Below are 13,023 nucleotides of genomic sequence, written 5' to 3' on the forward strand. Positions count from 1 at the left end.
CTTTAATTCTTGCTTTCAAGTCACTCTCTCCACAAGTATCACAGAGATCCTCCACAGCCCAGACCATCTGCAGCATACTTCCCATGCTCTTGTGCTTCAGCAATTTGAAGTGCGCAGGGTTCCCTTTAAAAAGGCGTGAGATCTTATAGAGGAAAAAAATAATCATTTTACCCAAGAAGACTGCTCCTATTCCAGTATAAACTGCCTCCAAACGTGGAACAGTGGCGTGCCATGCTGCTGCATGGGCCAGCAGTGCTGAATGAATTGGCAGATGCTGTGCTGCTCTGTGATCTCTGGGAGCTGGGCTGTGAGAACACTGCTCCTCTGCTCACAGCTTTGGTTCAAAGCCGAGAGTGCTGTTTTGCCAAAAAAGTGCCCCCTACCCAAGCCCCGATGGGATAAATGGAGCCTCGTGCTGCCAAGATTCACTGGGTGCATTCACCTTACCCTCAGTGGGTGCTGACAGCCTCCACTCATCCCAGAGCTGGCAGTTGGAAACAGGATGTATAGACTGATGATGAGGTAGGGAATTTCTCACCACTGCCTGCTGTTACTGGTGCTCTGGATGTTCATACTGCTGGCTCCAGGGAAATCAAGCCTTTCTGGGAAATGGCTACTCCCTATCCTCTTTATACAGAAAATGTATTGTTATTATTTGAAAGCACTTTTGTATTGCCCTTAGACTACAAGCATGGTGATTGTTCCATTAGAAGGCATCATGGTGCATAGCAGTGAAATACGACGTACAGTACCATGCAGTATGTATTTTCCAGATAAATTGGGAAAACAGTGAAATGGATCTGCAAAGTGGGGGTACAATAGCTGCTTTGCATTCCTCCACATGTGTAGAATTCATGTGCACTACAGAGTGACTCTGTTTCACTCCCATGTGCTTATGATGATCGGATGATCTGCTGTATTTTCTATCCGGTTTCATTTTCTCCGTTGTGTTTGTGGGCCAAGCACAAAGTTGCAGCGGCTTCAGATTGAATGTGGCAATGAATTAGTGCTGGCTAAACCCTCCCACCATTTATTTCCACTGTGGTAGAAAGAGGGAACACACTCAACAGCTGAAAAACACGAGATTTTTTCTCCTTATTAAACAGGGGCAGCCCAAGCTGCTTGGCAGATAGAAGGAGTTGGCTGGGCTTGCAGACTCTGGGTTGTTTGATGCTTCCCAGCCCCAATGTGCATCTCCTCCACACCCCACCCTGCCAGGGGAGCTGAGGTGCTGTGGGAGTGCAGAGCAGGGAATGTGCCACTGTTCACAGTTTAACCTGAGTAAGGGTGACTCTGGAAATTGCTGCCAGAAGGGAATCTGCGCCAGCTCCTGAAGGGATGAAAAAGCCCTCTCTTGGCCCTGTGTGGAGGAAGAAGTTTTGCCCCTGTGCATGGTTCATATGGCTCTTGGCGAGATGAAATGTGTCTAAGAAAGCAACAGAGCTGCTCCCCATCCTGGAATGCCCGTAAGTCACTGCTAACAGCCACCACAAGCACCATGAGCTCTGCTCCACGGGCCAAATTCCCATGAGATGACAGGATGGTTCATATCCTTGACACATATCCAGTAAAGCATCACACCCTCTCCCATTGCCTTGCATGTCTGGCTCTTAGCCCAGGATCTAGCTTTTAAAAAACAACATGACCAGCAAGGAGGGCTTTTTAAACCTGGGGTTTGCAGGGAGCAGGAGAAGGTACCAAAATGGGCAGAAGAACACAGGAACCAGCCCAACAAAAGTGCCCTTGTGTGGGCGGGGAGATGCAGCAGAACCTGTGTCCGGATGAAAGCTGCCCTATCAAAATAGCCATAAACAAACCCGCCTCCTCTGCTACAGAAAAGCTGTTGTGCCAGGAGCATATTAAATTGTATATGCTTTTTCTCAAGGCAAAAGAATTGCAGCAGTGATGGCAGCTGTGTGTGCTGGAGCCGAGCCACCGTATTCAACTCGTGAAGGCCTTGCTGAGGACCGGGTGGGGGAAGGACTGTGGATGAATGTATTATTCAGAGGAACCCACACTGAAATGATCTACCGGCACTGGGGATGTGTGAAAAGGGAGAAAAGTGGCTGCCCTGACACCAAAGGCTGATGTGTTTGCCAGAGGGTAGCACAGGTGATGGGCCAGGTCCCCTCCCTGACTGAGAGCCAGAGTCCTGCTGTTGTTGCTGTTTATGGGGGGACACAAGGTGTGTTTTACCTTCCCCAGGTTTCCCTGGGGAGCTTCCAGGTCTCAATCTCTGAAAGCAGAGCTGGGTTGCAGCCACTGCTCAAGCTTGGCTGGAGGAGCAGGTTGCAGGCAGGAGATGCCCAGTGTAAGGGGACAGGAGATGGGATTTAAAGCAGTGGTGAGCAGGGAGCTGCAGGCAACCCCATCTACCATCTGGCTGGTCCCACGTGTGGTGGGTAAATGGAAAATAAAGTGGCCTCATACCCACAGGTGCCTTGTTTCAGCCCCCTTTTCTCCCAGCAGGGCCATTCCCTGCCTGGCTCCTTCCCATGCCTTGCAGAGACAGGATGCAAGGAGTTCAGGAGTCATCTATGCTGCAGCCATCACCTTGTATCCATGAGGCCACCTCTGTGTGAGCATCCCCACATCAGGAACAAGGGCTTGGGGACATTCTCCAACCTCTGAATACTGGTGAAAACCACAAAATGGGATTTCATCACTCTTCACAATATCTCTGCCACATGTTAGCTGAGTGCTCCAGACAAGCTTGTTGCTCAGTTGGTTGGAGAAGGTCTCTGCTGCCCAGGCTTTGCCCTTCACTCACTGGGTTATTAGAGGTCCAAGTCTGGACCTTACAGCCTAGAAAAAGCACACCTGTCCCATGGATGCTCACATCACCCAGAGACCTTCTGTGAAGTCTGGTGAGTATCTAAAATATTTTTCCACCCTAAGCTGCAACTCCCCTGTAAACAAAGGTGAGATGGGAGTAAAGGATATGGGATGCTTTCCTTATTAGCCCATGAGCATGCTAGGTAAAGGCATCTCCTGTAGATTTTAGGAGGGAGTGAAATAAAACAGAATAAATTCAGAAAGGACAACTTCTGTGCAGACACTGTGCAGGTGCTTCATCAAAGATCAGTTTATCCCCAGGCGATACAGTTCAAAAGCTGCAGCAAGGAAATGGGATAGAAGAGCCTGACACTCATCTCAGTTTAAATTCAGTCACTGCAGCTGTCCCGTTCTCTAAGGCAGAAGAGGAAATTTATGGCTCTCCTGCAATGTGAGCACCTACAAGGTAAATGCCCTTTTGTGCATGAATCCCTTCCCCATTGGAAATCACTGCATAGACAGGGATAACATGATTCAGTGAAAGAAAACCCATTTCAGTTTCTTTTTAAGCAGATTACAGCAGATTAGCTGACTAATCTACATGGAATCCTCTCTAACAATTTCAAACTGTAAACAAATCCAGCCACTATTGCATTGCACATAAATATTTACTGTGGATTATATGAAGATTAACTTCAAATTATATTTGCAACAAAGGCTTTATTTTGTGACTTGCTACCTTTAGTGATGTAAAACCTTTGGAAAGAAATATGCCTCCCACAAAATGTGAATTTAAGGCCTGTCAGCTGTACAATAGCATCTACCAGAGCATGTACACAAGCAGAAACTGAACACAGTATTGATGACAGATAAAGGAAGAGAATAATAAAAACTACTGGTGCCAAATAAAAATGCCTGGGTTTATCATAACATGGAAGTAATGTCGTCCCTAGAAGATGCAACTTGGTGTTAGTAACTGACACCTCACTGCCACTCACAGTTGGTTTTCCAGCTGCAGAAAAGAGCTGAGAAAGGTTTGCAAGCAAAGGGGGTTTGAGGCATGTTGTTTGGCATTCTGAGACATCACCCTCCTTGGGCAGTCAATGTGGGTGTACCTGGCCCTGGTGGCTGGTGAGAAATGAGGCAGCCTTTGTGATGAAACTGTTCCTCTTCCTGAACATCCGGGGTTCTCATTGTATCTCCAGCCACGTGGAGAAACCTCAGAGCCACCAGAACAATGCTGCAGAGCTGCTGCTCACCCAGTGAGGTCTCTGCAATCACAGTGATTCCTGGTGCGATGGAGGGGGCTGCCCAGAGCACCTTTTCTTTCCAAAAGAAACCAGGCCAGAGGCCACTGCTGAGGAGCCACAGGCAAAAGCCAAGGCAGAACTGTGTTTGGCAGCACATCATGCTCTGAATGGGGTGTTCCAGGGGCAGCCAGCACCAGCCCCTGTGGGGCTGTGCCCGGGGCTGTTCGGGTTGACTGGCTCGGGTCCTGCTGCTCCTTGCATAGCACTTGGTTGGGACATGGGGAATGTTGTGTCTATCAGGCTAGTGAAGGAATGCTCAGTTTACAAGACAATAGCTTTTTAGGAAGCCAGAAGAAGTCAAACTGCCTTCCCAGATGGAAGATTGTCCCTTTCCACTCTTTGTATAATTAGGGCAGCTTCATACTCCTGTAAAGAGATGGTCTGTTTAATATAAGAGGTTTCCAAAGTCTTAGCAAATGAGTATCTGAGAACTGGCTTCTTATGTGGTTTATGTTCTTTTTGATAGATTTAGGTTATGGGAATGTTGGTTACAGAGGCAGTGGGTGATTCATGCTGAAACCATCCGGGTGCTGTCTGATCCATGCTGTCCACCCGAAGGTAAAGGGAGGCTGCAGCCTGTGCTGTGTTAATGCCTGAAGTTTGAGCTGTTCAGTGTAAGTTATAATTGCAGAAAAATTACTGCAGCAGCAAAGAAGAAAGGTTTGTGTTTTGCAGGGAGAGGTAATCCTTCCCAGAGCAACATTTCCATAGCGAGCTGCGTTCTGACAGTGAAGCCTCAGCACCTCAAACTGCCGTGCTCCGTGTAAGGAATTGTACTGGCACCTTAGGAAAAGCAGGTCTCCCTGGAGACTCTCTGGTTGCTGCTTGTCAAGCACAAAGCAACACAGACTGGAGCTGATTGCGCTGTGCTACTGCCCACCTTGGAGTGGTCTTGGAAAACATCATTTCCACCCTGACTGTGGGTTTGCCTCAGCAGTACTTGCAGGATCAAACCCTCGGGAAGAAAGCAGGGGGAGAAATAGCATTCTCCTTTACAATTATTTCCTACAGTCAAGCATTTGTAAATCGTGTCTGCATCTGAAGAACATCAAAGCAAGTAAAGGGGCAGAGAGTGGGCTCTCAAAAACCTCAAAGGGATGCTGCCCTGCAGCCCAAATGTGCTCCCTGGATCCCATTTCCCATCATGGACCCTTTTTGCCTAACAGGGGCTGGGCCTTGCTGTTACCCAAGCTGTCAGCTGTAAAACCACTCCCCGAAGAATATCCCTGCCACAACAGGAGACCGGGCACAGAGCGTGGAAAATTGGATGGACGAAGTCAGGGGCTGCCCTGTTGGGAAGTAATGAAATGGTCACTGCCATCCAGTTGCCTTGCAGCACATCTCTGTGCTGCCTCCTGTTACAAAGGCATGAACTGAACGGTGAGAAGCAGGGATATTCCTCATCAAAATTCATGGATTACCATTGCACTTGCATAACTTCTCCAGGACTTGTGTGAGAGCAGGGTGAGGCCACAAGCCAAGAGCTTTGCAGCATCACATACCTTTGTTGCCACGTAATAAGCAGAAGACTTGAGGATACTGGTTTTGTTTGCAGGCTTTCCCCCTCTATTGCTCATGTTTCAGCTGTACAGAAATCCAGACGAAAAGTTTGCATCATTTTTATATCAGATTAGTAGGTAAATTATGGTGGTTCCTTGACCACTTACTCTCTGTAATGTTAAGATAATTTCAGAGTCCCTGGAGCAGTGATTTGTCGGGCAGTGACTTGGGGCAATGGGGTAGGAGTCTGTGAGCACCAGAGCAGCAGCTCCAGCCCACTGAGCTCTTTGGGTGATGCTGGACACCCACCAGGGCTGTGCTGGAGTGGCTCCAGAAGGGGCTGTGTGTCCCTTCCAGCCCCACCTCTGTTTTCACAGAATCATAAGGACCACCGAGTCCAGCTCCAGACCCCCCCACAAAACAACCCAAAAATTCTACCATGTGCCCGCGAGCGTTCTCCAAACACTTGAGCTGAGTCAGGCTTGATGCTGTGATCACTTCCCTGGGGGGCCTGTCCCAGTGCCCAACCACCCTCCGGGTGCAGAACCTTTTCCTCACATCCACCCTAATCCTGACACAGCTTTGTGCCCCTTCGCAGTGTGCTAGCGGCTGTGTGCCTTTGGGGTCAGTCCACACACCCCAGCACACTGCAGACGCTGCCCCCCGTGCCTGGGAGGGAGAAGAGCTGCAGCAGGAGGGGGGACAGGTCTCTGTCCCCATGGAGCACCCCTGTTCCGCGGCAGGCAGGCGGCCTTGGCTGAAGGCCGGCCCTCAGGATAACCGGGCCGGGACCAGGCCTGCCCGGCCCGGCCAAGGAGCAGCTCCTGCCCGAGATAAGGCAGCGTGCTTTCAGGATTTATTGCTTTTATCCAGCCTGAATGTTTCAATTATCTTGTTCTGTGGTGGCATTTCCCTAACAAGCGGCGTTATTTTGTTGCTGCTGTTTCGGCTGGGACAGACGGGGCCTTGTTTTCCAAACATGACACACATGCATTGAAAAGCAATCGGGCCATGGCAAAGCATATTTTGGTCTGCCTTGGTGGTTTGAAAGGTTATTATCTGACCCCGAGCTCATCACCTCAGCCCCATAAATCCAGCAAAGGGGCCATTCTTAGCCCTTCAGAAATGCATCCTGTTTCCTCTGCAGTGGACTCATAATTTCATTGCTGACCCTACCCACTAATTCTGCTAATTCATTCACTCAGAGTTTCTTAGAAGTTAATCCACTCCCCGGCTTGACTCTCTTGAGGCAAATTCAGCCTTGGGGCAACTTCACCCATAGCTGGGATTAACATTAGCATCAACTTTAGCCCATGAATCCTCCTTTTTGGTTGAGGCAGCATCTCAAATTGCATATTGGCATCAGATGGTTGTTTTTGAGACCTCACATTAGCTCCAAGTCCTCTTCTCTAATGCTGCATGTGCTGATAACGAGCTGTGTTAGCTAATCCCCCATCAGGATTCATAATGTCAGGAGAAAAACCTGGTAGAAAAAATGTTCATCACAGTTTGTTCTGCAGCACAAAAGGTCGTTCTGGCTGAATAGTTTGCCAGAAAAATTGCATTTGGTGTGAAATTTTTTCAGGGAAAATTTCGAGTTTCTCCTCTACAACAATCAGAGTATTTCAGTTTTCCATAGCTACCAAATATCCCCTGCACCAAAGTGTATGTAAGGTGAGATGCAAACACAAAAGACCACTTTCTCCAAAAGTGCTCATGGAAAGTGTTTCCAGCAGCTCTTCTTGTGACCCTGAGCTATCTATTATCTGCTGAAACCTCTCCAGACAGTCTCTAGACCAGCACAGCAACCCTCATGTCTCCAGCTCCCACAGACAGCGCACAGATTTCCACAGATTTCCACAGGGCACAGCCAGAGTGGTGTTAACTGGGGGAGGATTATCTGTATCTGGATTCCACACGGCGATGTACAAAATTAGATTGTTAAAGGGAAGAAAAACAGAAATATAAACTGATGAGAGCTTGCCTTATGTTGCTGCCAAATATGATCCTTTTGCATTAGGAGATTAACCTAAGAAAGTTCTGGCCTCTGCTTTTTAATCCATTTTACATCCCACCCATCATTAGAGGCAAGGCTGTTGGCAGACTTGGAGGTGTGTCTGAGGTGATGGGACCAGTGAATGTCCTCAGAAGAGGATGTGTGTCACGTGGGGTCCTGGAAAAACTCCATCACATTTCTGCTGAGCAGGGCTTGATGGAGACAGGGTGCTGGGATGAGAGAGGATGGATCTGAGCTCTGATTTCAGCCCAGGCAGCAGGTAGGGAAGGAAAAATACCTGGTGCAAAGCAGAAGGCTGGGCACCACCATGCCCAGAAAGGAATATTTAATGTGGTTCAGCCTGAGCAAAGCCACAGGCTGCCTATCAGCCAGGATGTGTGGGAGCATCCCAGTGGAGCCCCAGGAGAGACCTCTGTCCACTGTGCAACACACCTCCCTGAACACAGCCTTGAATCAGCCTCTGGCAGCCAATATGCTTCATTTTACCAACAGAAGAACACTCACAACCTCAGCTACCAGGAGGGCATGATTAAAGCAATGTCTTTTGGCCAAAGGGTGGAAATGGATCAAATCTGCACATTTGCCAGGTCTACTGGGTGCTGGGCAGGTGAGGGGAGGGAGGGATCTCTGCAGAACAGGGTTCGCCTGGAGCTGCTGCTGAACTCATTTTTTAACACAGCATTTTCGATTATTTCCTACCCACTTGATACGCCACCAAAATAGATCCAGTTCTCCCCTGTTTTAGCCTCTGCTAAAACCCTCAGACCACATCTTCTCCTATAACAAAAAGTATGTGGAATTGGCTAAAAGAGAAACATTCCTGTTCTCACAAAACTTAAAAAAAAAAAAATCCATTCCTTTCCTAAAGAAAAAAATAGCACTTATAAGACTTTATAAAACTGCTTCTGTCCAGAAGGCTCCTGCATCAGCTCAGCTTTGTCCCTTTAACCATTGCTGTGCCAGGCCTGTGAATTATTAATCAGCCCAAAATAGCTGCTGAGAAAAGAGGCAAAAAGGGAAGGCTTGATAACAGCAGTGTGTATGGCAAAATTAATTTTGATCTTACTGAAAGTCTTTAAGGAAATCTTTAAGAGGCTGGGGCAGGATGAGGAAATGATGAAGCTTGAGGGATGCCGGCAGGCAGGAGCCCATGGCCCAGTGGGGAGAATGTGGGATGCCTTTGCAGACTTGGGGAGTAACCCTGAAAGGGAGAAGGAGAGAGAGAGAGAGGGGGGAAACTGAGTGGTGAGCTGAACTTGCAAATGTTTCTGGCATGAAATCATGAGGGCAAATGAAGAGCTACCCGCCCACCAGCACATGTGTGGAGTTGCCACTATATGGGGACAGTCCTATATATATATGTTTATATGGAAGGGAGAGAATGGAGAGGGGCTGTCATGGTTCCTCACCCAGGGGAGAAGTTCCCGGCCCTGCTGCACTATCCCAGCGGCAGAGACTAAAGCATATCAAAGCTCTTGGGATGGAAGGTGGGTAAAAGCACTGTTTTACAGCAATGCAGTGACTCTGGGAAGGTGCCCAGCCCCTGTGGACAGGGACTGTGTGTGGGTGTTTGTGCCCAGTCATGGGGTGACCCTGATCCTGCAGTGTGGGTGTTTGTGCCCAGTCATGGGGTGACCCTGTCCATGCAGTGTGGGTGTTTGTGTCCAACCTGGGGTGACCCTGTCCCTGCAGTGTGGGTGTTTGTGTCCAGCATGGGGTGACCCTGTCCCTGCAGTGTGGGTGCTTGTGCCCAGTCATGGGGTGACCCTGATCCTGCAGTGTGGGTGTTTGTGTCCAGCCTGGGGTGACCCTGTCCCTGCAGTGTGGGTGTTTGTGTCCAGCCTGGGGTGACCCTGTCCATGCAGTGTGGGTGTTTGTGTCCAGCCTGGGGTGACCCTGTCCATGCAGTGTGGGTGTTTGTGTCCAACCTGGGGTGACCCTGATCCTGCAGTGTGGGTGTTTGTGCCCAGTCATGGGGTGACCCTGTCCATGCAGTGTGGGTGTTTGTGTCCAACCTGGGGTGACCCTGTCCCTGCAGTGTGGGTGTTTGTGCCCAGCCTGGGGTGACCCTGTCCATGCAGTGTGGGTGTTTGTGTCCAGCCTGGGGTGACCCTGTCCATGCAGTGTGGGTGTTTGTGTCCAGCATGGGGTGACCCTGTCCCTGCAGTGTGGGTGTTTGTGTCCAGCATGGGGTGACCCTGTCCCTGCAGTGTGGGTGTTTGTGTCCAACCTGGGGTGACCCTGTCCCTGCAGTGTGGGTGTTTGTGCCCAGCCTGGGGTGACCCTGTCCCTGCAGTGTGGGTGTTTCTGTCCAGCCTGGGGTGACCCTGTCCCTGCAGTGTGGGTGTTTGTGTCCAACCTGGGGTGACCCTGTCCCTGCAGTGTGGGTGTTTGTGTCCAGCATGGGGTGACCCTGTCCCTGCAGTGTGGGTGTTTGTGTCCAGCATGGGGTGACCCTGTCCCTGCAGAGCTGAGCAGACTCCACGCCCCAGTTGTGGGGGAGTGTTGGGAAAACCGCACCCAAGTGAAGCTGCCGGATAGAGAAGGACATTTTGTTGTGAAGGGGTTTTCTTCTCTGATTTTTTTTTTTCCAAGCTTCATTTCTTTGAGAGGCTTTGTGGACAGTGTGGGCAGAGCCATGTGGAAGGAATTTAAAGGGAGAAGCCAGTTCAGGGTCATGGCCCGATAGGAGAATATAAACCAAACAGTTGTGGATGGTACGAAGCAGCTCCCTGGGGCTGACACAGGGCTGTGGATGTGTGGGATGGCACCAGCTCTCAGGAGTGCAGAGAGCAGCAGTGGCAGGCCGTGGGCATCCCACAGCCAGGAGCACTGGGGAATGCCTGGGTAGCCAAAACAAGGACCACAGAATGAGATCAACCTGTACAGGGTGTCAAGGCAGAGCAGGAACCCATTTAGCAAGGAGTTCCTTTGGAGCACAGGTCTAAGGAGAAGCATCTGAGGGAGCTGGAGAAAGGGAGGCTCAGTGGGGACCTTCTTGCTCTGTACAACTACCTGAAAGGAGGTTGTAGCCAGAAGGGTCAGTCTTTTCTCCAGCAAGCAATAGGACAAGAGGATATAGCCCCAAGCTCTGCCAGGGGAGGTTTAGATTGGATATTAGGATACATTTCTTCACCTAAAGGGTTGTTAAGCATTAGAACAGGCTGCCCAGGGCAGTGGTGGAGTCACTGTCCCTGGGGGAATTTAAAAGACCTGTAGGTGTGGCCCCTGGGGACATCATCTAGCTGAGACCTTTGCAGTGCTGGGTTAATAGTTAGACTTGATGATCTTAGAGGTATTTTCCAACCTTAATGACTCTATGATTCTAACAAGCCTGACTGAGCTGATTTTAAGCTGTGGAGGGAGTTCCTGGGCAGCTTTCCAGTGGGGGCAAGGGTAATCTGGGAGAGAGCAGCTAAGTGAACGTGGGCTGAGGACAGACAACATCCACACCAATAAGCCTTGCAAGGAAAAGCAGTTGTTTGCTGTGCTGCATTCACATACAGTTGAAGACTACCCCTAAGGGGCCTGGTGCACTATCAGACTATACTGGCTTTAGTAAATGAAACCTGTGAGGCTAGATTGCTCTTCAGCTCTGTGTGTAATGATCTTAGTGCCTTTTCAGAGTCATCTATTCTCTGGCACCTGCTTCTTTCCAATTCCTGCACAGCAAGGCTAGAAAACAACTATCAGCAGGAAGAAAGGCTGTGCTGCAAGAAATTGTAGCTTAGTTTAGTAAGTTTTGGCTCCTGTGTGCATGGCCAGATTTTGTTCTCACACTGTTTTAATCTTAGGGATGCTCAAGACACAAATTCTTACTTGCTTCTTATTCTTTTATTGACACTTGGGCAATGTTCTTTCACCTCTGAGGAGCCTCTCACTAGGTACACATGGGATCAGTCAGACCACTGGGACTGTAGAGTTACAGATTTCATGAGACTTAAGCACGAGACAATTTTAAAACTGCCTTGAAAGGTAATTTGGAAGAGAAGGAAATGTCTTCCCTGTGGGAGCTGGCCAGGTGGGCAATTCTGCAATTTGAATTTCTCTTGCTGCAGAAGGTGCACTGCTGGAGACTGTATCATTCATATGCAGCAGATGACATTTCCTCTGTTTTGAGGGACCCTCACACACCTCTTCAGGCCTCCTAGCCAAAGCAAGGGGTGTTTATAAGGGAAGTTTTTTCTGGCATGACCATATGAACACTAGAAACTGGACCAAGCCCATGAAGTTCACTGTGGATCAGAGCTGCATTTTGGAGCAGTGATGTCGAGATTACAAACTCCATTGCTGGTTCTCAATCTCTTGAGCCATCTGGCTCCTTATCAGTATTTTATTTTTCTCAACTGCTTCAAATGCAGAGGCCCTGCTCTAATGCAAAGGCATTTTGAATTAAATCGACAGCCAATTTGGATTACGAAATCATGAAACAAAGAAACAAAAGTCCCTCCCAGCAAAAGGTGTTTGATGACACTTATGGAGTAGGTGGCTCAGAGCCTTCAGGGGAAATTCCAGATGGATAGGAAAGTAGCAGAGATACAGCAAACCTTTACAAAGGGTGGGATGGGGGCACATGGTGAACCACCAGAGGAGCTGTGGTTATGAGATCAGATGGATGGCCTGGGGAAAGTCAGAGGAGATGTGTGGAAAACCAGTGGGCAGCTCAAAGTGTGATGCTGAGATAAGCATGAGATGGGAAGGGTGTGGTAAGACAAACTCCAAAGGACTAAATGCTTGTTTAATGCCAGGAAAAGAAGCAGGTCCATCCTAATGACGTGGAGAGAATACTCCATGGCCTGGGTTAGTCATGCTCCCAAGTGCTGGGTTAAATCTGGGCTGTGTTTGACCCTCCTGCTCCATCCCTCAGGAAGCCAGGATTGAGCAAGACCACACATCACACCGCACACCTCCGGAGGGAAGTGATTAAGCCATGAATAAGAGATCCACCAGCTGTTGTGCTTTGTGTGTGTGCACACACCATGGATGTACTGCAAAAAGCTAAACCTAGGGCCAAGAGAGACTGGGACGAAAGGTGAGACCTCCATGAAGGACCATGACAACAACTACACGACTAAAAGCATGAGCAATGGAAACAGACACCATGCTGGCATGGATGTTTGGATTTGGCATCTTCATTTTAAACAAAGGAGGATAGAAGAGTATTTTTCAAATCCTTCTCATTAAGTAATGCCCCAAACTCCCATTTCAGTGGAAGTTAAACACACACACACACATACACATACATACACACACACATATACACACACACACACACACATACACATACATACATACACACACACACACACATACATATACATACACACACACATATACACACACACACACACACACACACACATACATATACATATACACACACATACGCACACACACACAAACACACACACCTTTGGTGCC

The sequence above is a fragment of the Cinclus cinclus genome, chromosome 16, assembly GCF_963662255.1.
Source record: "Cinclus cinclus chromosome 16, bCinCin1.1, whole genome shotgun sequence".
In the NCBI taxonomy this organism is placed as follows: Eukaryota; Metazoa; Chordata; class Aves; order Passeriformes; family Cinclidae; genus Cinclus; species Cinclus cinclus.